Below are 26,819 nucleotides of genomic sequence, written 5' to 3' on the forward strand. Positions count from 1 at the left end.
TCTCTCTCTCTCGGTGCATGCTGGGAGTGTTTGGGGTGCATGTGAGGGTGCTTACGGGGAGAGGACGAGTGATTTGGTTTTTTTTCAGCCTATATATCTACCTATTTTTACGTTTTTCTAATCATTTAAATGATTATTTTCTTTCAAAAATAACATTTGATTTTTTTTGTGTGAGTGTTTTGGAACTTTTAAGGCGGCATTGGGATGGCGTCTACCCCCGCGGGGGTGGCGTCACCTGTGTCGCTCCGCCAGGGAGTCAGGTGTGTAGCGGCGCAGGGAGTCACTGTTGAAGATGTGCTGCTAGCAATCGGAGAAAAAGTTGGATATGAAAACATTACTTCGGCATCCAGGATGAATAAAGCAGTAGTGGTGTTTGTCGAGAAAGAAGATATAGTTAACCGGTTGGTAAGCGACGGAATTGTGGTAAGTGGCGATTTTCTTATAATTTCACCGCTTGTTACTCCAACGACTAGAGTGTTGGACTCGTTTGAAATTACATCAAAGAAAGCCATATATAATGCTACAGTCAAGGTTTTGCATCAAGATTCGCTTAAAGGACAAAGGATCTCAAAGTGGCCAGATCTGTTGAAGCCAGAACTTCTAGTGAGAGACAGGTGGAGAACCCTGTATAAACCACCAGTGGAGAAGTGGACAGCGGATCTACAATGGAGGATTCTTCATAATAAATAGCAATAGCAACAGACAAACATGTGGCACACCTGAACCCAGCAGTAGGGGTGGGATGTAGGTTTTGTGGAAAGGAAGAGAATTTAGAGCATTTGTTTTTAAAATGTAAAAGATTGGAAATAATTGAGTAGTTGGTGCCCATCTGGGAACCGCAGGACATCCATGGAATTAAATGGAATTAGGCAGGAATCCCTTAGGAGTGCTACAGTTATAGGAGCTGAAGGGGTCTCTCTCCTCCACACTTCATTTAACTCATGATCCACTGCTCAGAGAGAGAGAGAGAGTGAGAGAGCATGTGATACATTTGCTGCCATATAAAAGCGGGATTTCAGTTCAGCTCCTGTTATGTGTTCAAGGTGATTTGACTTTACTAACAGTGACAGAGTATGGTGTAGAGTGAATTAGCATACCTGAAATGCAGCTTTGGCAAAGTAAACTGACGTCTTCCACTCACATTCAAGACTTTCTAATCTTAGTTTTATTTATGTCATGCACGGTTAAAATTTTACTTTTATATAGTGACTTAATCTGTCAGGGCTATGGAAGCCTATTTCTGTCTCAGATATCCTTCATATACCTTTATATCTCAGAATTGTAACATTATCTTTCATATATGTGACACAATGTGACTATTTTTATTGTAATTTGTATCTTACAATTACAATTACCTTTTTTATGTTTATTTTTTTCTGAGTTGGATCTTCAATAACAGATCTGTGCATAAGAATTACTGCACCTAGCAATTAGTCAGAACACACTAGCAACCTTTTGGACTCCCAGTTGTCAAAGATATTTCAGTAGCACTTTAGTATAGGCACCAATTCTCACTATTAACTAAATTCTTATTAGCATGAATATTAATAACATATTGGTTGTTTATGACATATTCCGCATGACCATATTCCACATCCCTAATCCTACCCAATACCTAAACTTAACAACTACCTTGCTAACTATTAATAAGCAGAATGCCCCCTAATGTGTCCCAGCCCCCTGCTTGAGAACCACTGATCTAGCATCCATCCACCTATCCATCCATTTCTCACTGAGATGCTCAACCACACATTTTCATTGAATTTTAACAGCAATGACGCAAACATCATGGTGACGAAATGATTGGATTGATGCACAGACAGTCGATTGTTCAGTGCTTTTTTATAATGTCTGCCGCATCAAAGACCAACTTGTGACTTGAACCGTGTGGACACAGCCATTTCAGTGGAACAACAACTCTACAAAGATAAAAAGCAAAGTTAAACATTCAGCAGACCTGGCCTCTATGCGGATTGAAGCTTAACGTCAGCGTTTCTGAAATTACAGACAGGGCTTCTCATCACAAAGAACAACCTCAGCCAGCCGCAATTTCAGATAAATAATAGCCTGTGAACTCATTTGAAAACATGAGCTGTAACTTTATCTGTGCAAGTAATAACAACGTAAGCTAGCTTGCTACAGTATAGCACTTGCTATGCCATTATGGCAGCAGAGCTGACCAGGAAAGTATTATTGTTGGCTTAAACTACAAGTCAAGTGGTCAAATTACCATTGTGAACAGCATTTTATTGACAGAAACGCAGGGGTGGGATCATATGTGGCTTCTAGCTGAAAGGACAAATAACAATAAGCGTTGGTGAAAACAATGAAAACAGCCTCCATCAGAGATGTTGATTGGATGTGCAGCAGGAGTATGTCAAATCACACTATGGGCTATTTTGTAGTAATTCCGCTGTGCCTCAGTAAAACTTTCCTCACAAATCTTTGTTACTGTATATGATACCAACCTGAGACACAAGCTATCCCATTCACTGGATTTGATAATCTCCAGTGAAAAGTGAAGGCTGAATGAGATGCATGCATATTTTTGCAACAGCAAATCTAATCATATACACCTTCACAACCCCCCGTGTTCTTCCTCCTGTCTTCTTGGTTTAACTTCAGTACCTCAGATTTGCACAAAAGACTGAAATGTAGCTAGCTACCAAGATAACACTTGCTAATAAATGAATGAGTAGCATTTGGCTGTATTTAGCAACCTAGATTCATTGGAAAAATGTACCTAAAATGTTCCAAAAATGAACATATGCATACAATTCACTGTAATTTCCAGCTGAAATTAATTCTGAAGGCAGTAAAACACCAACAGCATTTATTATTTTTGCATAAATTAAGATTATGGTGGCAGATTATTGATTAATAAAGACTTATTTTCACACTGTTCCTTGCACAATACTACATGCTATGTCCTCAAATAAAGCTTTTACCATAGTATATAACTTGTAAAATAATACATTTTCACAATTGCATAACCAGCTCAATATATGCCTTTTCTGACATAGTAAACTTGCCTGGTAGCTTACCTGGTATAGTCCTGTGAAACACCCTTGACAATAAAAGAGCTCAGACCCGTGGAAATGAAATAAAATGGCATGGTTGCTTTAGTAAATGCATTTTTATCTCACGTATGCTTTAGGTTAGATTCAAAATAGAGTTTAGTGATGCTGCATCGTTTTCAAACACGATAGGTCATTAACCTTTTAGCACCACTCAGCAGAGTGTACAACAATCAATGTAATAAAACATTGGCAATTGACATTACACTGTGAAAGTGTAGTGAAACGTGTAATAAGCAACATCATATTATTTTGCAGAAATGTTTTTCCAATGAACCTGTGCTGGTGTTAAGCAGGATGAACTTTTCATAGATATCCCGTTGAGCCCTTCTCTCGCTATGGATTTGATACCTGGGATACCTGATTATAAGATAAGGGTGCTTTTAAGACATACGGATCAAGTCAACATCACATTAGCTAGCTCAACCATAACAACATGATGGCTAAATGTAATCTGTAGAGGAAAGTTCAGGAGGTCACATTAAAATAATGTAAAATTAATGTAAAAATGCTTTGAACAACTGTAGTGGGATTGACGCAGTGAGTAAAGCAAATTAGAACTGTATTTAATAAGAAAATGTAAGAATGCTGCTCCCAAAGTCAGTAGAATTGAATGATTATGGTGCTGTTTTTTTGGTGCTGATGAATTGCAAGAAATGCCCTTAGTATAGAGGAGACTGGGGAAAAGGAGAAGACTAACCTGTGAACTATTCGTTGCCATCTAGGAAATAAAAAATCTCTAGCAGTCAAGGGGTTAAATGTGGAATTTTTGAGGTCCTGCTTTTGACTTGGCAGGTCCTGGGTTCATAACTAACCCCCGCCTATATGACTCATAATAAACCTAGCAAAATCAAATCTGTGCTGTTGTAGATAATGTAAATGTATTGTTTAAACTAAAGAGTATCACAATCATTTGAGTACAGAATGGATTGACAAATGATCCATGTTCTGGTCCAATTTAACCTGTGGCAGTAGCATGTTTGATCATGTCTTTAATATGCAAAACTTAACTTCATATTACAAATCTGGAATGATTCCCAAATAATGAGCTGTTAATCATGTCATGTCAGTATAATATTTATCACTTGACCTAGAGCAGATAATCTGCAATTGATCAAGCACTCTAAAACACAATTAGCCGTGATTCCTGATGCTCAAATGAATCCCAGCTGAAGCCTAACTAGGCCCCAGATACAAATCCCAGCAATGAGACACCAAGAGCTTTTCCACCTGAACGATCATATGATGATGATTTTCATCGCTGTATGTAGAAGACAGCTTGTTTCTTAAATGGAAACCTGATTGTCTATTCAATTTTTCATTTATTTCCCTTCTGCAAATGAAAGCTTGCAGATCGCCGACATTCGTGAGTAATTAAACATATCAGCAGATTTACGCATCCCTGTAATGCTTCCTCTTTCATGATGAACTTTAAAAGCCATTTTACACGTGCACATGTCAGTATTAAATGCGGTAAATGCACCCCTGCAGGTATCAAAATGCTTTACAAGCTTCATGTCGTGTGCTCTTTCTCCTGTACCATTTCATCTAGCTCTCTCTTCCTCAGAAACATGCTACTTAGCTGAAAGAATCTCAGCATGGGAGAGTTTAACATCGAGAACTGCGTCGACTTATTTAACTCAGCAAGGGAGAGAGGCAGATAAGAAGTGAGCATATAAAAATACTGCAAGCTATAAGGGAGACCGGGGCTGGTTGTCACATCTGTAGTAACTCTACCGAATGTCTATCAATGTTAAAGGGATAGTTCACTCGAAAATGTACATTTTTCATCATTTACTCACCCACAAGCCATTCTAAACCTGTATGAATTTCTTTCTTCTGCTGAACACAAAAAAAAAAAAGATATTTTGAAGAATGTGCGTAACCGAACGGTTTCTGTTCCCCATTGACTTCCATAGTTGTAGATAAGATAAGAAATGAATACATTTATTTAGCAGGAATGCATTTAATTGATCAAAAGTGACTGAAAAAACCTTTACATTGTTACAAAAACATATTAATACTGCCCTTCATCAATTAATCTGGAAAAAAAATGTATCATGGTTTCTACAAAAATAGTAATAAAAATGTTCATGAAAAAAAAAATGTTTCTTAAGCAGCAAATCAGCATATTAGAATGATTTCTGAAGGATCATGTGACACTAAAGAAGACTGATGCTAAAATTTCAGCTTTACCATCACAGGAATAAATTACATTATAAAAAAATACCAATGTCACACCCCTGGACAGTTTGTTGTGTTTTCTTTCCCCATGTGCTCTGTGTGATCTAGTTTCTGTCTCCCGTTCATTATGTCATTTGGTTCAGGTGTGTCTAGTTAATTATCTTCATTTGCCAACCTACTTAAAGGTCCCCTGAAATGCTTAGAAACACGCAGCGTTACTCTGTGTTATCCAAGCGATGATAGAAGTAGACATAGATGAGTGGGATGACTTTCTTTTAGTCTAATTTTTCATTTTTACATGTTTTTGTAATGTATTAATTATCATGGGCTGTAATAAAAAGCAAGTAGCCCTATACTAATACTAAAACTATATAGCATATACATTTGGTTCGAATAGCCTATATTTTAGTAGGCTACAAATATGTGGCTATGTTACAGTTCCCCTTTGAAGCTCTTGTTTTTCTCCTTTTCCATCTCTCCAATCCTATTCTGCTCACAGGTGATTGGAGATGAGTTTTGTTCTCACTTTATTGCAGTTTGTTGATTTTTGTAAAATAATATATTTGTTTTTGCTTTTCAGATAAAAGAGTGGTTTCAGTTTAATATGTTGCATGTTCATTTATTGGTAATAAATAAATAAATAATATTGATGATAATAAAAAATCATTAAAAAAAATATTGGGCTTGTTTTGGGCTTGTTTTTTAAGCTGCGGTTGCTTATTTATCTCGCGAGAGTTGGCAACAGTGCTAGAGCCGTTGAGCTCCTGTAAAGCCGCATTTGACAGGGTATGCCAGCCACAATCTCATCCATATTGCTATAAAATATAGCATTCTCTGTAGAATTCAAAGAGCTCCGATACATTTTGAGGTCTACGCCGACTTGCACATGTGATCCGCTCCGTGCTATCGTGTCCCTGGACCGGAGCAGAGTGTGTGTGCGGTGCGGTGGTTAGCTTGACACAGCGTGAAACCAGACTTCTTTTTTTCCTCAATGGAAAGCATATTTACACTGTTTGAATCGTTCCCTGTCCCCTATATAGTGCACTACGTGCCATTCACTGTACAGAAAATACTAATTCTGTGGACAAATGACCGATTTCAGCCGCGGCTTCAGCGTCTATTTTATAGTGTAGGGGGCGGGCGCTTCGGATTCTAGAGAGCATTTGATTGGACAGAAAGTTTGATGAGAAGCTGAAGTAACATGTGATGTCAAAAAAAATCGTTGAGCCGTTTTGGTAGAAGTGACGAACTGCAAGGTTTGAATGCTTATATCTTCTAAATGCGAATTTTGTCACTGTTTTGGAGCACACTGCCTTATAGATAACCTTAAGACTAACATATTGATACTAACACCCAAAAAACTTTAATTTTGATTTCATGGGGACTTTAAGTTCACTGTTTTCTGTCCGGTCGACTACGTCCCTACGTGTTTATCCTGCCTGTATCTACCCTCTTGTGGATATTAAAGACTATTTGCATTCATCTTCATCTTCTTTGTGCGTTTATCTCACTGTAGCGTTTTAAAATTGTAATAGCATTTCACAATATTACAGTTCTAACTGTATTTTTGATCAAATAAATGTAGCTTTGGTGTGCATAAGACTTACTGACCTCAAACTGGTTTCACACCAAATGTCCCAGAATAAGCAATCTGAAGCAGAAATAGAGAGAGAGTTTTGGCATCCCTGTAGGATTACTGCATAATTCAGTATGGGTCAGGTGACTTCATTTATCATGCTAAATGCCAATTACTGAAGAAGGTAGAAATACAAACCAACCAGGTAACCAAAGAGCTCTCTGGAATAGACTATGTACATTTATATATATTCACTGCATAATCATCCATATCACTAATTCACTTCTATACTGTAGCTCTCATTCACCTTTTCTTTCTCTGTCTTTCGTCTTTGTATCTGCCTCAATGCTTGTTGCACATATGTAGACCATCATTTGGACACTTTGAATACTGGTGTGTGACAATATCTGCTTTTTTATTAATTTTATGTCACTTTAAGTGGCCATTTATCAGCGGTTTCACTGTGTGCAGGCCAATCACGATCCAATCCATCAGGGCAGCAGCACTTATTAAGATTCTAAAAGTCAGGGTTGATGCAATATTGTGTAAATGTTCTTTTACTGAAAATAATATATTGTCTGTTTATGAAGGAATATATCATCAGGGTATTGCGGTGTGTGACGGCTGCTTTCTTGCTCTCTCATTTTTTTTCTTTCTGTATGCTTGCTTGATTCTCCAGGACAACTAATGAATAGGAATGTCTTTAACTAGAACACATCATTTGGCTATTAATTTCAAGATAATGCATTACACATTCATCAAAGATTTCAAGCTTTCTCAGATGAAATCATTATTATTGCTGTGTTATTTATTTAATTTCTTGTGGATTCGTATGTCATAAAAATCTCTCGCTGGCTTGGGGCTCCTCTTTGAAAACATCCTCTGTTTGGTAATGTTTAATGTGATACCCCTGCAACATCTACATATTCATGCCTTTTTTTACATTTCACTCTTCCTTGAAGAAAAACAAAGATCTCAATTGCACTTTTTTGTCATTGTAGCATAGATCCTTTTTTTTTTTTTGGAATGTTCAGCCACAAGAAGTAAGGTAAATGGCTGTTTTTATGTGGCATGTGCATCTGAACGGTTATTACTCACAAAAAAGCCTACATTTAAGATTTATGTATTTCAATTGCATGTAAAATAATTGTTTTTTGTTTTTTTTGACAGAGAATGTCAGAAAGTTCACATCATTATAGAATGCCCATGGCAACTGTACGAGTAACAAAAAGAATGAAAAACAAAAATTGACACCATATATGCTGTCTATTTGCATAAATCTAGCATTAATAACAGGAGACTGGAGGAATATACAGTATATGTAAAAGAAAAAGCAGCACTGCGTTTTCCCTCTGAAGGAAAAATTAATGATACAAGTGTAGAATCGGGTGGATAAGTCACAGAAAATGTTCCATATTAACGGAAAGCTCACACATTAACCGCAACAGCTTTATTTTCTTCCTGGTCACGACTTTTGGTGGAGATATGCAAACGAGGAGGAGCTTGTCAATTAAAAGGACTTTTGAATTGCAGAAGCACAAATAATGCATAACGGCACACGCAGCATTTCCATACCCACAATACAGAGGAAATCCATAACACTGAAATAAACAGAACACATGCGGGAGAGCGAGAGAGAGGTGGAGAAGTGTGGAAGTGTGGAGAGGAAAAGTAATGAGGGATGATTCAGGGAGAAAGCAAAATGCGGATTAGTGGAGATTTTTAATGAAGGGTTTATGCAGGCCCCGTTAAAGCTTATTAACAAGCATGGAAACACACAGACACACATGCTTACATACACACACAGATACAGACTGATGCTCTTTTTCTCTCCACACACACAAGGAAAAAGACAGTTAGGTCCATTTACAAATTAGTTACAGGGCAGCCAGCAAGAGTTAATTGCAGTGCACATATGAAAAGTCTCAGTAACTGTATTACAGTACAGAAAAGACAAACAACTGTTTGTATGAGTGTTACATCCTTTTTAATAATCTTTGTGTGTACTATACAGTATAAACTGTACGATAAATCAGTAGAGGATTCAAAAATAAGTTTGCATATCTTTGAGTGCATGTGGCTTTTTGTTTTCCTTCAGAAGGCTGGTCGAGATACATTGTCTCACTATGATAAATTCACAGCTGTTGATGACAAATTACGGCTATGAATATGTGTGTGTACAATACTGTTCAAACACACTGTCCTTGCTTTGTCCTTCTCTGTTTTCCAATACTTAGGGGGAAACAACAATTTTATGCATTTTCCTCTTCAGGGAGACAGATAAAGAGAGAAAACGCCCTCATCCACAAATCATTTTCCAATAGTGTGTTTTTAGGAGTGGTATGTGTGAGTTCCGGTTTTGCTAAAGTTTGAACCCTGTGTTTGAAGTCTGTGTTTGCTGACAATGGTCTTGATTTACAAAAATCACCAAAAAAGGGTACTAATTTGCTTGTGCAATCTAACAAATTGTGTCTACACTTTGTGGGTGTATTTCAAGTGATTTACTAAGAAACATTATGCAAATAGCCACAAGTACAAATATGCTGGACACACCCATTTAAAAGAGGCTTTTGTATGTGGTAATTGCATATGTACGGCCCTGCACGGTTCCCTCTCTGCACGTGGTTCCCCTGGACACATGCCCAAATGCCCATGTGGATAATCCAGTCCTCGATATATCTATTTGCCTATGTGTAAAAAAATATGAATAATATTTTTTTGTAAGTATATGATTTCATCTTACTTTTTGTCAGCCAATTATGAGCCCATTATGAGCAGTTATTCATTAAGGGAGACTCTAAAAAAATGACAAAGCATGCAGTTTTGCTCATATGAAAGAGACAATCTCCAACAAACCAGCAGTGTTGCTATTGTTAACTAAAACTATAACAAAAAAATAATAACAATAATAATAATAATTTCTTAACAAAAATAAAGCAGAAATAAAACAAAATACAAATACAGTGAGAAAAATTGTGTAAAACATCTCTCACTTAGAAACTGCTAGTACATTTGACAATTAATTAAAAAATAAATAGCAAGTGACACATTGAATTAAACGTATAATTTTAAAGTAGAAACACTGAAAACGGAAACAATAATTAGGAATGTTGCCTTGGCAACTAACTACATAAAAAATGAAATAAGCCTAAGTAGAAGTACAAAAATTACTAAAACTAAAATAATAAAATAATAATGTATACTATAGTTCTAATGTTTTCTGTGAGTGCTATCAAGTATCAAGTCTTTTAGACACACAAACCTAGTACATCAAGTTTAATGAAAGTTGTAGGATGTAGAATCATTGAAGCTGGTTCTCTCCTTTATCTGTTTACATGTGCAATGATATTTTGATATTGCTTTGAATTTGGTAATTGATAATGCACAAATATTTATCATGTAAATGTGTTAATCTGAATCCCAATTAAACTACTATTCTGACTACAGTGTCTAAAACCTTGCTTGATACTTGTTATTCTGGAGTACATCACAGTGCAAGCAACACCAAGGTCATGGTTTTGATTGCCAGGGAACACACACACACACAAATACTGTGAATGCACAATGGATAAAAATGTCTGCCAAATGTATAGACATAATGTAAAAATACTAGAAATCTAAATAAAACAGCTGGCATATGCCTGCACAGTATAATGAGAATAAAAATAGTTCCAAAAGAAGCCAAAACAACAACCTTTCTGTGTCACAAAGCACTGAAAGACTGAAAGCTGGTCTGGAATAGCTTATAGTAAATATGGGTGAAAGATTTTTCAGAACTATTAAAAATGCAATGCAATGCAAATAAATAAATAAATACATACCATAATGTATTTGAAATATGCTAATTACCATGTGCATATGAATATTCCAATAACTGAAGCATTCAAACCTCTTTTTCTAAACCAGAATATATACCGGCAACTGAAAATAATGTGCATGTAAACATGGTCATTTTCTCCCTTATATTTAGAGTATAATTTCAGTCATATGCTTTAGACTCTGTGTTTGTTGTCATTACAGTCTTCGGGCTGGCATCTGGTGTGTAGGAGGTGTTAAGACTTTGAAAGACCTTGAAAAGCACAGTACCGTCACTAAAGTTTGGAGTCAATGTTGTGATGTTGGCAGGTGAGAACATCAGCTACTGCGACTTGGATGGAAAGATGTGTTCATTAGGTCATATGGTATGATGAAATACCTCTAACAAAAATATCTTACCCAGGTTCGATATTGCCTGCAGAGAGGGCTGTTTCCAGTGAACAAGTCAAGCTATGCGTTTAGATGAAGAAGAACTGGTGAGGATGATTGATGTGGGTTTGCCAAAGGGACATCCAAGCCAGACATAATAAACACGGACAGGCTGCCCACGTGAGATTGTAAGTGTATGCATGGAAAGACAGGCTGTCGGGATGCTGATGGGCAGGTGGGTGTCAGTGTTCGGTTTTGAAGCATTTAATGAGCTGCGCTGCTTGAGCGCAATTGATTAATGACGTGAACTGGAGGAACGGCGCATTGCAGAAGAGGTGAAACAGCTGTCCGATTGAGTGTGACATATGAGTTTGCTCTGCAGCATTTAACGAAGGACAGGACGCCAATTGAGCAATCGAGCAACTGCGTTATAATCATTCATTATCTTTACGATTATGGCCAATTTTCACATCCAGGAATCATTCAACAGAGTAGCTGCAATAATGGTGCTATTCAAGAGTGTTGAACAGGAAATGACCAAGGAGAACTCCTACAGCTCCTCTGTACTCCCGGCGCCAAAGGAGCAGCCTTAGTATGCGAACAAGCAAGTGTTAAAAGTGGTCTAAGTGAGAGCGAAGCACTGTCGGGTGTCTAAAACAGCAACCGTGTCACCAGCTTTGGCATTTGCAGTTAATGGTTGCACTGTCTACTCACCCCTCTATACTCATGTTCCAACAAGATTGGTTGTGGACTAGGGGTGTGCAATATGTATTGCCAATATTGTAATTGTTGATTTAATGATGTGGAGGATGACATTATCAGGTGTCACTCAACAAAAACACTATGTAACCTAGTAAAATACAGTGAGAATTCCCCAAAAATTCAATATGTCTGCAAAAATGCCCCTATATGAGTCTTTGTCTTCTATTTCTATATGAGATAGCAATATCACATGAGTTAGCATGCTGTTTTCCAAAGTATCAGCACAACTGCAATAAGCAGTTCAATAAACAAGACGTTAATATTGTGAGTTACATGTTAGACACAATATTGTCTGTTTTTGCCAATGAAAATAGTTAAAACAAATCCACAAACAAACTTTTGTGCTTCTCTGAGAAACACAGTGATGTTTCGTTTCTGCAGGAATCAGTGTTTTTGAAGCAATCATGATTCAGTGATCCACTCATAAAACGTTCTTCCTTAATGAAACAACCATTGAATAAATCAGTTGAATTAAAGATTTGGTGACACACACATTCAGACAGTGATCTACTGGTGTGTGTTTTTTTCTTCATATTTTGAATTATGATTCCATATTTGTAAACAAAAATCTTTTAATATTCAAAATATTTTCAAAACATTAATTTCATATCATTATTCATGCAATTGCAATTGTAGTGTTAATACATCAAAATGTGCCATTTATGCAGTGCAAAAATGGATTTTGTTGCATTTGATTGGTAACAGCCTACAGTGTCTTAATATGCTAACTGAATTGGATTAATGTAAGAATTTGATATAAAAGATTACGCATATATCTTATAAGTTTAGAAAAAAAATGTCCCTGGAAATCAATTTAAGATGGCAAATATTAACTCTTAATCATAAAGTTGATTTCTGTCACTTCTGTGAACGCACCACCATATAGAATATGAAGAAAATGAAAAGCTTTGGTAGTCAGCTGTCCATACCTAAATCAGTAAAGGCACCAGTACAAAAACATGCTCAGCAAAATATAATTACTGACAAAATCTCAGAAAATAGAGATATAATTTTTTCCCTCAATATTTCACACCCTTAATGTGGACTGGGGCTGTCAAGGTACGAATAGCACAGAAAGTACCCTAAAAGTAGCCCATATGAGTCTTGACACCATACAACTTTCTGTGAAAAATAGATTAGAATGTATGGATGGTTCACTCAAAAATGAAAATTCTGTTAGCTATTCACCCTCTTGTTGCAATCATACACTCTTAAAAATAAAGCTGCTTAAAAGGTTCTTCATAGCGATGCCATAGAATATCCATTTTTGGTTCCACGAAGAACCATTCAGTCAAAGTTTTTTTAAAGAACCATCTCTTTCTTACCTTTTTATAATCTGAAGAACCTTCTTTTGCCACAAATAAGCTGAAGGGTCTTCAGATGTTAAAGGTTCTTTATGAAACCATTTAGACAAAAAGGTTCTTCTGTGGCATCGTGAAGCACTTTTATTTTTAAGAGTGTACTTTTTTGGAGCATAATCACACATGGCTTTTAACCATAGGCTTTCAAGTCCCATACAGTTGTAGTCCATACAACTTGTACACCACATTCGAGTCTTCTGAAGCCTAATGATAGTTTTGTTTAAGCAACAGACTGGAATTTAAGCACCTATGGCACAGACTGGAAGTGAATAGCATCAATTCTCATTGATTCTCGGCCTTGATTCTCATAATCAATATCAGCAAATAATGCTCTGTTCATCACACAAAGCAATTGTATGACTTCATAGACTTGGAATATAGCCTATGAATCATGAAGACTACTTTTATAATGATTTTTGGAACTGAACTGTCAGTTTTTATCCATAAAATTAAATTAAATGGTCCCATGTTGTTTTAGCTCCCATTGACTTTCAGTATACAATAGCAGTTGAAAATATTCTGCAAAATATCATATATTTTGAGTAAATGTTTAAAGAAAGTAAATGATGAAAGAAATGTTGTTTTATATAGACTATTCCCCTACTCTGATGAAAATCCTTTATCTAATTTGATGTTCCAGGTCAAAAATGAGCAGCTTTTTAAAAACTACTCGTAAATGTCTCATTATGCTAAATCTTGGATTCCATATTTTTTGTCAACTTATTTTCTTTACATTGGAACAAATTTTTTATTTCTTTTTGGAACTGATTGGTTGTAGGCCTCATTGATTCAAGCTTATGCACTTCAGTTTTGAGTGAAAAAGCATTGTGGATAATTTTGGCAATGTTCACTCAAAAACTGAGCTGCATAAGCTCAGATCAATGAGGCCTACAATCAATCAGTAAAAAAAAAAAAACAATACAAAACCTATGCTAATAGAAAGAATACAAGATGATGAAGAGACTGAATTCAATACTTCGAAAAAATAATATAGCATAGCAAGAAATGTATAACTGATTTTTGGTAGGCCAGTCATTTTTGTCTGGGAACATCACAATTATAACAAAGTGGAGAAACTTTGTTACTTTGTAACAAAGTGGAGAAACTTTTTAGGGAAGTTGTTATACCATGTTTGAGCAAAGCAAGCAAGTCTTAGTTCCATGTGATAACATTAAGTAACATTGACCTCTCTGGGTCAAAATGACTTAAACACAACATGAGGGTAAATCATACAACAAATTACAAAGTGAGCAATAAATAAGTAAGTAAATAAATAAATAAATAAATAAGCACGTCTCCAGGATGCTTCATGAAACCTACCTGCAAAGTTACAGTCCTGTTAAAGTTTTAGGCACTTGTGTAAAAATGCTGTCAAAAATAATGTCATAAATAGAGTTTCTTTATCAGTTAACTTCTATTAACTAAATTAAATTAACATTTGGTGTGACCATCCTTTGCATTTAAAGCAGCTTTTGCCATCAGTGCATTTGCGCATAGTTTTTCAGGTATCTTTGCAGGTAGGTCTCTTAAAGCATCTTGGAGGAGATGTTGCCACCGTTCTTCAGGATTTATTCTGTCTCAGTTTGTTCTGTTTTTCATGTCATTCCAGACAGACTGGATGATGGTGAGATCAGATCTCTGTGTAGAGCACTGGCTGTTGTCAGACTCCTTGTGCAAACAAAAATCTCACTGGATTATTACAATTAATGGCAAAATGAATGTTTGGAAATGTTAACGGATATTTCCTACTGACACACTACAGAAAATATAGAAATAACTGACTTAAAACCATTTTTTTAGCTGGTGAATATACTAGGGTTCTAATAATTTTTCACTGTACATACATGCATACAGAATGACATTACTTTTTTGGGTGAGCCACTCCTTTAATGTCCTCACTAGGTTCATATGTGAGCATTATCTCATCGAGCATATTAGCAGACCAAAGACAAGCAAGTTGGAAAACTAGCACAGCGTGTGGGTGCGTGAATGTTTTAAATGAAAGTGGGGTAATGACTTTACGAAATTCAGATGGTAAGGTTCAGTATTTTGAAACATGGGTTCATTTAAAAACGTCCACATGCTGAGGAGAAAGAAATTACAGGACAAGATGAGGGTGCTGTGATAAATGTCCAGTGGTAATTACTTGGACCAGCACAAGTCTTTTAGGGTCACGGCCTTACTATATCTGCCCCTCCAAATTCTCTTGACCTGGACCTGGGATAATTATAATAATATAAGAAAGAAAATGCACAAGAAGTACAAGAGGAAATAGATGAAATGAAAGAAGGAGGGTCGGGCATGCATAATACCGGCCTTTTCTTCTCAGAGATTTTTCATTTTATGATTTTGTGTTTAAATTCCCATTTGCAAGGTGGTTGGACAAAGGTAACACATTCTAGAACAGCATTATGTGCATTTCCACCCTGCAGGAGGTATTCCAAGATCAAATTATAGCATTATCATCTGAGAGAGCAATGTGTTGGTAATTAGAGAGAAACTCCACCATCCAAATTCATGCGCTATGATAATTACTTGCACAAGCTGATGACAGCAGTCTTCTCTTAATTAAGCCTTGCTAGAATTCCTGTCCTAACTGACTATTTTAAGAGACCAAACACCACAGCCATGAAATTAAACTTTAATACATCTGACATTTGTGAAATTTACATTTGCTCAAACATGCCCACACACTCTTACCTGCTGTGAGGAGTTTAGCCTTTCTCTTTATGAGAAGAAAAGCAAGTTAAAATACAATCTTATACTCCGAAAATATATCCTTGTTTCTTTCTTTTGAACAACCACACAGCAAACACAAAGACTCTGTGGGGCCCCTGCAAAAACAGCGAAACGGGGCCGCTCCCACAAGTTCTGTCATTTAGGTATTATTAACAAAAATTTTTAAACTTTTAATTGAAATAATGCTAAAATAAAATAACTTCAATGAATATTAGAAATTTTGCCTTGGCACCTAACTAAAATAAGTATCAAAATTGCTAAAACTGAAATGAAAAATAGTAGAATAAAAAAAAAAAATAATAATAATAATAAATGACAAAAGCACTAAACTTTCTAAATTAAAATGAAAGCTGAAAATATAAAAAAGCTCAAAATATGAACAAATACTATGATAAACAACAGTGTTGTTTTGGAATCCTTGATATGTTATTATAATTTACAATAATATTTTGAATTGGATCTATTTTAATATTTTAATATTAGTTTTAAAATGTTAGTAATTTTGCTGTGTGTGTTTTTGAGTTATAGTTACAGCTGAATACAAATATATATGTTTATGTTTTATTTCAGTTGATGTTTATTTTATTTCAAATAAAGAAAATGTTTTTAGTTTTAGTTAACGATAATAACCATGATAAATAATACTACAATAACACATGGTAAGAACATTTACACAACACTGTTTTCAACTAAAAATGGAAAATGTATGCGCTTTGGCCATTCATTTACACAGCAATGGCATTTTGGGGGCCTGGAACCACAAACTTTTTGAAAACAGGCTTCAAAGTGCAAGCTGCAAACTATGGTAAATAGTGAATTCATCCATTTTTGTGACACATTACATAAAAGCAGCAGACCTACTATTCCTACTCATATCCAAATGTAACCAGAATTTACTTGTCTAGGCTAATTAGTTTCCAGTTACTCCAGTTACTCATCACTGACGTAATATTTGTGGGTTTTGCCAGTATAGAAAGAATCTAAAATGAAGCTTTGTTCAAAAACACCTGTGCTACATCACATCAAATCTGTTGACCTAGCTAAAGCTACCCCTAGATACTTCTTGATAGCTAAATCTAAGAGGAATTGCATTGGTTGGCTTTCTAGACATATCAACATTGTTATTTGTCACCAGTGTAATATCTGCCGGGGTTGCCAGTATTAAACGGTGCCACGTAAAAGCACTTAAATGAATTCTTCTGTAAATAACGTGTATTATTTGAGCTGTAAAGTTCATTTTGCGGTGGGACTGCTGTTCTAGGTAGATGAACTTCTAGTTATTCGCAAGCCCCAGATACTCCTAGACAGCCAAATCTAGCTAGAATTTCATTACAGCTCATAATACCGTGAGCGGTGCACCGTGGGGGTTGCTGGATGTGTCTTGTATGCCAATGCACACAAACACACACACACGACCCCTAGATGTTGTTAACTGACGATATAGTCTGTGACAGGCTAAAACGCCTGCACTTGGAGCAAACCAGCACCCTTGTGAAAACAAAAATCAGCATTTTGTAAACAGACTTCAGTGATGTTGCTTACATTTTCCAATCTGTTGAAGCCACCATTCAAAATTGCACCAACTGAGAGGATGCGCAACCTCAGTCAGCTTCAAATAATAAACTCGCTATGTTGTGGCTTTTGCTGCAGCAGGGATCAGTGCAGCTATCACCCTTATGTTCTCTAACCTTCAAAGCTTTCTTTTGTGGTTGCATATGGCAGCTTTTGGGCTGTTTTAACAATTCCAGATTGCAGTTTTAACCTTTTGCAATCACCAGCAGCAAGTTTATCAGCCCTCCTGTACAAAAAAAAGCATATATAAAACAAACTTCAATTCAGATACGCTTTTGGTAGTCAGCGTGTAGCTAAGCGATACTGACACAGTACACAGAGATGCATTATGAATCATGGATTGAGATAAATCTCTCTTCAGATGTAACATTTATAGCTCAAGCTCTTCACAAAACAACATATTAAAGTTAATTAACCTCAGATGATTACGGCAGAATAAGAGTCACGAGGCAGACCAGACTCATGAAAATCGATAATTTATCCGTTTTGGATGGAGCTAGGCCTCAGTTCCAGGGTATATTTATATTGCTGCATTTTTGAAGATTATGTTAAAATGGAGCCGTGCTCACTAAAAATCAATAGCTATTAAATGCCCGCAATCTGCCTCCATCAAAAGAGAAAGCTTACATTTATCAAGCCAAATTTAGCATCTGTACTGCATTAGGTACTATGCTGAAGTACTATAATAGACTACAAAGTGCTTTGTGGATTAAAAAAGGAGTGGTTATAGTTCAGATTTCTTCAATAAAACAACTATTTTGAACACCTTTTGTTTCAGTAAGAGCAATTCTGTGTACAATACAATTTAAACTTGGCATTATGTTGCTTACCACACACTGCAGGGGTGGAATCTTTAGAAAAATGGATAATGTCCTGGCAGAAAATTACCAGTATGTTTTTGTTAAGTTTACAAACATTTCTTTCAACCTTAAAAGACAACATAATGCAATATGTATTTCAAAATTTGGGTTAAACACCTGTGAAATATCAATACAGAAAATTCCTTCATATTAACATACTACACTGGGCCATATATTTACAGACATTTCTTAGAGTTCAGAAAATTACTTTGACTTGCTCCTTAGCAAAAAAACGTAACAACAGAAAGATGCTTATTGGAAGTAATGGAGTTTTTAAAGGCCGAAATGTAAACCTCTAATTTTTTTTATTTATTCTTTTTAACAACAAATCTAAAAAATAGATATTACTTTACACACACAAGGTTAATAAGCAATTCAACCTCACTTATGCTAACACATGATATTTAAGCCTTTTAGCTCTAAACAGCATTTTAACATTTATTGTCTGACCCTGTTTACTTCCATCATAAGTGATTTTCTGTTAACAGAACATGATTTGGAAAACGAAGGGACAATTTGTAATTATTCTGTCATTTGATGCTTAAAGAACTAGCCTAAAAATGACTGAGGATACAGTAGTTAAAAGAAATTATAATAAACTATTCTTGCTACTTTTGTCAAATTCACCCTATAGTCTTAATGTGCACATTTCCGCCACAAATTGACCTATTGACATAATAACCAAACATTACTTATTTTAAATTCTAAAATTTTTGAGTTTGTAATTATATAATATTATAATTGTAAATGATTGGGAAGGCATGTGATTAAGTTACTGTAATTGTAAATAATTATAGGTAACACTGTGTCCCAACCAGATGTGATGCTGCATCACACCATAAAAAGTATCTTTGTCCATGTTAATCAGAGTATTTGTCGAACCAGCAATGACAGCATACATGAAGGAAAACAAGATATTTTGTGTTTTTTTTAAAGGGGTCATGAACTAAGAAATCAAAATTCCCTTGATCTATTGACATATAAGAGGTCATTGTACTATAAAAAACATCTTGTAAGTTTCAGATCTCAAAACTTTCTCGTTAGTCTACAAACAGCTTATATTGAAGCCAGTCTGGCAAAACGACAGCTTGTGGAATGTGACACTTTATGACGTAATAGTGTTGCTAAAGAAGAAGATCAACGTCTGCTTCTACATCACTGCCTGTTTAGCCCCGCCCACCGATTCACGCACGTAGTAGGTTAATGACGAGAGCAGCAAACGCAGGTCTACGCAGAAACCAAACTTTTGATGAACTTTATTTTTGATGAAGTTCCAGACCGCGTCAACTTGGTCCTTTGCTTACTTAATTTTACCGCGGGTTCGTTTGAAACTAAAAGAATGCTGTGCCGACTATATCGGATCTGACAGTAATGTCACAACACACAAGTGTGAGTAACTGTTTTTATTGCGTGATCACTTTCGCTTTGTTACAAATCGTTTGGCTGTCAAACATACACAACTGCTAGCCAATCATAGCAGTGGGCATTTACCTCTGAGTTTACAATCCGCCATGCCTATTCAAACAGAGCGTTCTGATGAGGGTGGTCAAAACAGGACAGACTTATAAATTATGATGTTTTTTGATGTAAAAATCTTGGTAACATTATAAGTGGACCTCAGAGAAGAGTACAAATAAAAAACAGGCAAAAAAGGCAGTTCATGACCCCTTTAATGATTACTATTTCTGCTATGCAGCTGAAACAGCTCAGGTACTTGTGTTTTGTATAATATTGAAATGGTTTAATTTGAGTTTGTATATTATTGTACATGACTTTAAAGACCATGATACTGTATACTCAGGGCAAAGTTCTTTTTTATTCTTTGCTGGGGTAAAATGAAGTATGAAATACCTTTTTAGCAGTATACTTTTAGCAAACATCCTGTCACCACCAAACACTGCTGAGAATTTCAACCAGTGCATTCATGTTTTTACTCGCGGCCACCTGACCTTGAGGGACTGAACAGAAAAAATAAACACAGAAGACCTCCATGACAAAACAGGCGGAGTCACAGAGCACATCTACCATTATGAAGTACATTATTCACCACAGACCAATGGCAGTTTGAGATGTTTACCAGTAGGAATGAACTTTTCTGAAAAGTTTGCTTTGGTAAGAAGTTGCGAACTCCCGAAACGAACTCCAAACAAATTTGATTTGGCCTGATTTAGTTTGAAATTATGTCACACCAGTTCACTGTTCAATTTGAAGTACACAAGTCAACATTTGAAGTGGATCAAAACCTTTCATCAAAGTTGTCCTAAAACCAAAATGTGTTTTAGTCTTAGGACAACTTTGGTGAATTTTTTGATCCACTTTAAATGTTGACTACTATATAGGCCTTAATTTCATAATAATAGAACATTAAAATGAAAATAAATTTTAAAAAAGTGTGGAAAAGACAAAACAGTGAGACCAGACATGAATCCGATTTGGCATTAGTGTTGCCATAGAAACAAATCATTGCTAAGTTGGAGAATCTGAACAGCTAGAATTTCAGAGTTCTCATTCACATCAACCTTGTAATTCGAAGAAAACAGGATATATCACAGACTGAAATCAAACCTGGATAACCCACATGATCACCATGTATGTCTTCAGAATGCATCAGGGCCTGCACTAACCACTGCACCTGAGTAAGTTTACATGATATCTGTAAGAGAGATACAGTAGATCCTGTAAAACAGTACCACAGGAAGTGTGTTGTCTCTCTCAATGCAATATGATATGACATGTTGACGCTCGGCTCTACAACAGTATCAAGTTTAGCAAATGATTATTGTCTGTTTTCACGCCGCCTCTGAATACTCTCACAGCTGCACACACACAGACACACACACACACACACTGTTCCCCTTCTCTCTCTGGATCACATAGTGGATGATGCATCACTCTTTCATAAGTCACTTTCCCTCCATGAGTGTTTTCATTTATTTATGGAGATATAAATATACATATTTATTTATTCATATAAGCTGGATAGAAACACTCATTTCTCATTTACAGAGATCTGCGAATCAAACGCGCCAAGAACAGGAACATCTCCAAGTGGCCAACCAATGGCGGTCAAGAGTTCAGGCCCCTGGCACGGGCCAATCCATCATGATCACAGAGGAAGAGGGAGAGAAAATGTGGGGGAGAAGGAGAACATGAAGAGGCAGAGATGAGTAATAAGGGAGTCAATGGTGTTGTGTTACACAGGAGAGAATCTTTAATAGCGTATGTGTTGGTGTCATCGATTTAGCAAACGATGTGTAAGTGTGTGAGTGTATTTGTGTTCTTATTCAATTAATTTGAATTTCAATGTAAAATTTCATGGAAAATAGAAGGTATAAAAAGAATTTTACCAGCAAAACATTGCAAATTCTTGTATTGCATCATTTTGTCTCCCTTACTGTTATGTAAACAACTGTTTTTCATCCATCTTTCATGTCACAGCGTCTAAATATAAATTGTTATTAAAGAGATAGTTCACTCAAAAAAAGACATTATCATTTAATCACCTTCATGTCATTCAAAACCTGTATGACTTTTTTTCCGTGGGACACAAAAGGTGATTTTTTGAAAAATATACTGGTCTCTCTTTAAGTATAATGTAAGTGAATGGGGACTGGGAATATTAGGCTCCGAAATGACAAAAGAGCACCACAAAAGTGTCATAAAAGCAGTCCATATTACCTACTGCAGAGGGAATTTTCACTGAATATTGCTTAATCATTATGGATGACTAAGAATTTCTCAAAGCTTAATACCAATTGGTCTTATATTTGATAGTTTGCTTTCTTTTGGTTCTCATGCTAATAATATTTCATGCATTTTTTGTTCATTTACGTAACATTGCTAGACTCATTGGGCCCTATTTTAACGATCTAAGTGCATAATCTAAAACGCAAGGCGTATGTGCACTTAGGGTGTGTCCGAATCCACTTTTGCTAGTTTAATGATGGGAGAAACAGTCGGCGCACCCCATGCATGGTCTAAAAGGGTTGTCCCTATTCTCTTAATGAGTAAAGGGTGTGTTTTGGGCATAACGTGCAATAAACCAATCAGAGTCTCATAGTCTTAGGACAACTTTGGTGAATTTTTTGATCCACTTTAAATGTTGACTACTATATAGGCCTTAATAGCCATAATTTACCTCAGATCTTGAAAATAAGAATAAGTCTATTCCGAGACAAAGTAGCCTATGTATTTTAAAGTGTGCTTACAGGGAGAGAGATTGTCCAAGTGCTTGTAAGACTGGCTGTGATTTGTGATTTTTATTTATTTTTTGTCTTGTCGTTGCGTTGCATTTTGTGTGGACTGACAAATTGCATGTCGCCAGACATGGTGTAACTGTGTGTGCGATGGTGAGTCATTGTAGGTGACTGTGAGTACTTTGTGATTACTCTGAGTGATTGCGTGTGATTGTGATAGAACCCAGAACATTCCTTTAATGTTAAATTGGACTGGACAGATTTATTTGTTTGTTTGTCTCTCCCACTCCTCCAACCCTTTCTAAAACTGTAATTAATTGTTGTAAGGCATTAGAAATCTAAAGAAAATCTTTAAAAGCAGCACATCTCAATAAAACGGTCCCTGAGGCGTTCTGCGGCACATACAGATTGACAGCAGTCTGATCTCAACAAAAAGTAGCATAAACAAACCTCAGCGAGAAGAGGGGAATAGGAAACCAAGAACATCAAAGCGTGAATGACAACATACTGTGCTGTGGTTTCAATAACATCAGTCTCAGACAGTGACATCAAACCACTTGTGAGTACATGACAGTTTCGATCACTTTGAAACACAAAATGGCATGTTTCCTGTTTTTGCTTATAATTTACAGGATGGTGCCATATGATCAACAATGCTAAAAGGCATTAAAGCTATAACTATAAAATAGAACAGTTAACTCCGTAATGAGAACTTTCTATCTTGTTTTTTCTCACTTTAGAGTACTTGTCTATGTGTGTGTGTATTGTTGTTCTTAAAAAAAACACAAAAAAAACTCCAGCCTGGCACATTGCTGCGTTCATTTTGAATGTGTTAATTCACACTCATTTTCACTTGCTGACTCCAGTACATGGCAAACGGGTGGAAGGAGTGCTTGGTCTATGAAAACCCTTGTGATGGATGGCAAGGGAGGTAAGGTGAGGTGATGAGAGGGTAGGTGGAGAGGAGAGGGAAAAGGAAGGAAATGCTCTCTTGCTCTGTTGATCCTCCCAGGAGAGGTGAAGGTGTCAGTATTGACAGAAATGCCCCTTTCATCTCTCTGCTGACTAGACAGCACAAAGCAATTAGAAATGTCAGTCATTATTTAGGGCACTATACTTAAATAATCGGCCAATAATTGCAGGACCACCTGAGAGGCATGTCACATAAGGTTTTCCCTCCATGGTTCATTTCAGGATCTGTATTAAACTCATAATTTTGAAGCACATGCATAATAAATTACCACCACAAAGTAAATTAAAGTAATGAGTTTAATGTAAACGCTCTCAGTCTGTACGGTCTCTGTGGCTGCTAGTACATTAAGCCTTTTCCATTTCTTTTTAAAAAGGCCCCTTTCCCCTTCATTTGAAATTGTCAATTATTTATAAACCAGCAATTCTCTAAAATGATACCGGTAGCCATTGACTTCCATACACCTGCATCAGCAGAACCTGCTGTGGGACGAACATGCAGGTCTATGCATTTTTCCCTCTGATTAGTCGACAGCCCAACAGTGCTCCACCACCATGAGAGTTCGAGTTCCTGGAAAAATGGTCAATTGCATTTCTAAAGCCCAACCAAAATCTAATGTCACTAGGATTCAAAAACAGAATCTCAGCGATGGGACACAGCTTGTTAGACCACCGCAATCTTCAAGCGCCCTGTTCTCCACTTCTATTATTGTGCTCAAAAACTAGACTCAGTAACATTTGCATGAAGTCTTTCTTGTAAATGTCAAAGATGGAATAAATTGGGTCCACTATGCTTTTGGTTCAGTGAATAATGGCCTTCTATTACTTCTCCCTGTGTCAGATATAAGCAGGCATTGTATGTAAAGAGCTTCATTTAACTAGCAGTCTGGATTTAGAAGTGAAGGGTGACACTTTATAATAACTGCTAAGCCCTTTTTTTTTTTTTTTTTTAGTAAGCCAATCAGAGTCTCATCTCCCATTCCCTTTAAGAGCCAGTTGCGCTCGCGCCATGGCGGATTCGCTATTTACATGGTAGAATTTGCAAGAGCAAAAACTGAACGCTTCTCTGGAGAGAAAACGGAGCTGCTTGTGCACGAGCAAATAGGTAGCCTAATTCTGATACATGCAATGACTATCCATTATGACATGTAGGCATTTTTATATTTATGCAGCCTACACAATAATAATCTTTTACATTGCAATCCTTTAATTTTTAATATTTGGCATGTTTGTGGGCTGCTGCCTGTGTGTGTAATGCGCGTTGTGAACCCACCTATAGGTGCGTATTACTAACGCGCTCTTCAAATAACAAAAAAATACTGCGCCATTGATTTTAGACCAGGTTTTAGTTGGTCAATGGCGCAGTCTATTTCAGTTGCCACAAAAGAGCAACGCAATGCAAACTCGGCCTGTGTAAAAGGTGTTTTATTGTGTATGAAATGATTTTGAGGACTGCGCACTTGGCATTGCTCAAAGATCTGGCAAGAGCACGTCTGTCGACAGCGTCATAGGGGGTTGCGTGGAGTATCTTTGACGAGAATGATGAAAGGCTGTAAAGGAAAGGTGTGCTACCTCCTTAAAGGTTATCTTACCTCCTTCACCTATGCATATGTTCATGTTTTCTAAGATCATCTTTCACAGGCTTATTGACTGTTCTACATTTTAAGTTAAGTTATTTTGGTGCAAGGGCCTTTAGTTGTGCAGCACCAAAATTATGAAATTCTTTACCATTGCACATTCACTAGCTGGATTCTATTTCCCAGTTCAAAACTCAGATTAAAACTTATTGGTTACAATAGCTATTAGTGATTGGCGCCTAGAAATAAAAGGTATTATTGTTATTAATATTCATTTTGGTGTGCCACTGATATCTTATGGCACAGTCGTGTGCTTTTTTGTCAGTTTCGACCTTGACAGGCCAAGTTCCAATTACTTTCATTATATAGAATTAAAGTGGCCAGAAAAATCTAAATCAAATCAAATCAAATAATAATAAGAATAAGAATAAGAATAAGAATAAATAAATAAATAAAACTGAAACATAAAAAATACAATAAACTAAAATAAAATAAAATCCCCTTTGTGTTTCAAAGTTGGAACAACATGAGGGGTGAAAATAATGACATTTTTAATTTTGAGGGCACTATACCTTTAATACAGACAAAAATTGGCAAGAAAATAATGACAGTCCTCACAGCCTTCTTGATTCAGTACATGTGAGTGTGTGTGTACTATAAAAGTTAAAAAGTTAATTTGTTCATTTGGATTATTATTGTATTACATATTAATGAAGTTTGGCCAGAACAGTGTCCAACCTATAAAAGAGGGCCTTCAAGTGAAATTACATGTGACCATGAGGGAAGAAACCTTTTACTCCTCATGAAAAAAAAAAATCACAGACTTGTTAAGCTGCAGAACTCTCTATTTTCCTCATTCCCTTTCACTAACTCTTCATTTGCTCATTAGAAGTTATGCAGCAGAGATGAGACCAAGGCATTCATCATTTAAACATCATTAACATAATTAGCTGTTTTGTCCTTTCGAGGGTGAAGTAAGTCTACGACTTGAACCTACTGCAGAGGCACTTCATGGTTATTTAAAATTCATTGCTCTAAAATGGCTACACAGCCTCCCACTCCTGCGATTTAACGAATACATGATTGAATCTGTCTATAATTCAGTCAATCATTCCGTCAATCAGTCAGTTGTTTTGTCAGTTAATTTGGTACGCCTGGATGACCACTTACTGCATTTGTGAGGCGTCCAGTTCATCTTACCTCTGTCTGAAATAAGCCAAAGTATCAGCAAAGTAAAAACATGAGTAACTCTTTTCCTCATTCCCATCATTTATCACTGTCTTATAGCTGTCACATTTGCTGTGACAAGCTGCTTGAAACTATAAACCCCACAATGTCAAACATTACTATTGCTCATTCTAAGGGATTTGAACAAACCGAGTTAGTTCAAAAGTATTAATATTTGATATTCATTATAAAAATGTCTCAAATACATTATATAAAAATGTTGTATAACAAACACGAAAACAGACCCTATGATTTCGCAGAATCGTGGAACCCAATCATACAAATTGTGACATAAATATATTACTAATTTATAGTGGAAGATACTTTAATAATTAAATGATAATAATAATAATAATAATAATAATACAATTTCAAGGACTCTGTTTGCAAAAAAATAAAAGGAATAGTTTAATTTGTCCTTTTATTAAATTTTGAAGATTAAAAAAAAATATTTTATATTTTATGCCATCATTTCATTACCATTTTTGATGCTAAATTTGTATTATATATATATATATATATATTTTTTTTTTT

Source organism: Sinocyclocheilus rhinocerous, unplaced genomic scaffold (assembly GCF_001515625.1).
Source record: "Sinocyclocheilus rhinocerous isolate Xijiao unplaced genomic scaffold, SAMN03320098_v1.1 scaffold496, whole genome shotgun sequence".
Lineage (NCBI taxonomy): Eukaryota > Metazoa > Chordata > Actinopteri > Cypriniformes > Cyprinidae > Sinocyclocheilus > Sinocyclocheilus rhinocerous.